Source organism: Aedes albopictus, chromosome 3 (assembly GCF_035046485.1).
Source record: "Aedes albopictus strain Foshan chromosome 3, AalbF5, whole genome shotgun sequence".
NCBI lineage: Eukaryota > Metazoa > Arthropoda > Insecta > Diptera > Culicidae > Aedes > Aedes albopictus.
Genome location: NC_085138.1, coordinates 47,949,206 through 47,952,297, shown reverse-complemented (window position 1 = coordinate 47,952,297; position 3,092 = coordinate 47,949,206). Strand labels below are relative to the sequence as shown.

Below are 3,092 nucleotides of genomic sequence, written 5' to 3'. Positions count from 1 at the left end.
ATCCTTAATAAACACGCTGAAAAAATCGTGATCAAAATAAAGGAAAATGTGCTAGTACTTCATGAAAAATTCTATTCCCGAGAACCATGATTTTTCATCGGATTTCTTCGCAGTATTATCGTCGCACCACCAAATCGAAGTCGTCGCATGAAGCACATGCGAAGATGCAGCTGCGAAGTAAATTTGAATCTAGTTTTTCTGTTGCGCATCATTAAGCTAATTAAGAGCTACACTGAGGATATTTTCCGTATAACTATTATGTGTGAAACTACATATTTTTTTGCAATTTGGCATCACCTTTAAAAAGTATGTTTGGAAACATAAATTTTATTAATTTTCTTACACATGAAATTTATGCATGAAACCAAATGAAATTTATTAGCGTGATGAATAAAATTTATGTTTGAGGTTTATGACATTTATGCATGAGCGGTATATAAAATTTATGTATGAATTTTACATACAAATCATTATTCGGGCCATAAACAAACGAAAACAAACAATTTTATCAGAATATTATTAATCGTTTATTGAAACAAGTGAAAATCAATACAAACTAGATATAATTAGAATAGTTGCCATTTTTCCTTTTCCCGCTGCTGGTCGTGTCATTCCGGCCTAGGAATTCCAGCCACGGAAAGAAGCAAGGAAGGAGGGGATGTTGTTTCTTACCACCGTCGTTCCAGGGGATGCTGTTTCCCACTAAGTTTGTTCTGTTCCTTGATCCTTGACGGCTGCCCCATTCTAAGGATATGATTCTGAAAATCAAAAAAATGAAAACTATTTCAGAAATAACAGTGGCACCAACAGCAATTACCTTTAATTACCTGATGGATATCTTTAGGGAAAACAATGTCCGGATACCGGAACAGTTCGCCGTGAGGTACACCTGTCGTCGAAGTGGGTACGATGTGGTACGATGGTAATGAACTTCTCATCTCGCCGTCTCTTTTGTCCCTTAACCGAGAATTAAAGGACAAGTGCCCACGATGGAGTAGGCAGCCGACGGCGGTTCCGGAGGAGATAACGCTGCTAAAATGCCTTAACTCGCTGATCTCCGGACTGGTGGTGCTTCCTCCGGATTCCACTCTTGTCCGAACTTTTGTTATCCAGTATCGCTTTGATGGTTGTCCCCAGCTTATCCTCCGAAGCTACTGCAAGTTGGCCGGCCTCCGCATGATGATATTCTGAAAATAATAGAAAATGTTCATAATGTTGGCATACAATTAATCAGAAATTAACTTTACCTTCGACTCTGGCTGTAATGGCGTTTGCAGAATTTTCAGCCGTTGCAAACTTGGTTAGAAACCGTGTCTAAACCGAATCTAACCAAACATTATAATTATGTGTGAACTTCTATAATTTTTAACTATAACGAAATTCGTTATAATTGTTATGTTTGCGCAAATATAAACGATATATAGACGCACATACTTCTTATTGACCAACGCATACAGTTTAAAATGCTCGATATATTGTTTATAGCCACACACATAAAAATAATACTTCGGGAGTCTTATGAATTATAAGGTTGGCAACTACATAATCTTTAAGTTTGAAATTTTTTCGGTGTACAATATGCACTAATCCATATTGAGTTGCGACATTTCTAAGTAGGTAAAAAATCAATTTTCGCACGTTCGGTCACTTCGGATTTCGACCAAAAGCATAATAAGTGGTCTGTAAATAAGTTTGTGTTTTTACCCTTCTTATACCCATAAGAAGGGTATAAATACCGCTTGGAAAACCGACTTTCGATCCGAGGCCCGCAGGGCCGAGTCACATATTGTCTATCCGGTTGGAATCAAGACCGACATTCAATCAAAAATTGCCATTTTCTTGGTCCACAAGTGTCGCAACTATTTTGCATCTAGTGCGCTGTGTTGCTGACAACAACGGGAAGGATGCGCACTACCTTTGACATGATTTAAAAACGTCGCGAGTTGGGTCGCGTCGCCACTTGATTGTGCGAAGTCCGGTTTGGTGGCGGCCCGACAATATACCAATCAACTCAGCTCGACGAATTGAGCAAATGTCTGTATGTGCGTGTGTGTATGTGTGTGTGTGTATGTATGTTACAAAAAATGTCACTCACGGTTCTCAGCCGTCTGTTGACCGATTTGAGTTCTCTTGGAAGCAAATGAAAGCTACTACATCCTAGTAGAACGCTATTGAATTTTATTTTGATTGGACGTTTGGTTACCGAGATATCTTTCAAAGAGTGCTAGGGAGTAGTACAACTTAATTATTTTAGATATTATTGACAAAGTGTATCACCATAAATTTCTCAGCCGTCTATCAACCGATTTGGGTTCTTAACCCGTATCCGCCCAACAGAAAGAAAAAAATTCAAATGGCTGCCATTTCGTCAATTTTAAACCGATTTCTTTCATTTTTTGACCATTGCATTGTTTTGATGCCTAGTTTTAGGAAACCTATTGGTCATTTTTGAATTGTCCGGCTATCCGGAGCTATTCCGGTGAGTCACTGGGTCACATCCGGTAAAAATGACCCCAACTTCCTTTCGCCACTCAATTTCTTAGAGTAACTGCTGAAAATCCAGTTTCATATTAACAAATTTTCATAATCTAGACCACAGTGATATTTTCAGAAGCAAATTAGGCTATGTAACCAGTTCCAGGCTGGATCCCTGCTTGGAATCTACTCCAGGGACCCTCAGGGAACCGGCCCAAGAGCGGTAAAATATTATTTTTCGTTCAAGTTTAGCAATATGGGTATCAAACTTCAACATTTTCTAATACCAGTTAGAAAACGATCACTAGAAGATGTTTTGCGCACATTGGCCACCGGGAGGACCAAGGGGAATGACATATCCTTTTCTAACCGGAATATCCGCATTTATCCGTTTCTAACCGTCGCTAACCGTGTCTAACCGCTGCTCACTTAGCAGCTCGTTTAGCAATGGTTAGCGACGGTTAGAAACGGATAAATGCGGATATTCCGGTTAGAAAAGGATATGTCATTCCCCTTGGGGAGGACCGATCCGGTGATCCCACGCGGCACAAGATGTCGGCCATTTTGAAATCTGTTTGCATCCCACATTGGGCAGAACGCTAGTGCTCTGGATAACC

At 39.8% G+C, this 3,092-nt stretch overlaps 1 long non-coding RNA gene across 1 annotated transcript; it reads right to left on the bottom strand.

Moving 5' to 3' along the window:
- Nucleotides 1-425: 425 nt before the first annotated feature.
- Nucleotides 426-2,762, bottom strand: LOC134292197 (uncharacterized). Its single transcript, XR_009999517.1, has 3 exons — nt 1,248-2,762; nt 828-1,187; nt 426-758 (listed from the first exon to the last, which is right to left on the bottom strand). It is a non-coding gene; the product is annotated as an uncharacterized LOC134292197 (long non-coding RNA).
- Nucleotides 2,763-3,092: the final 330 nt, after the last annotated feature.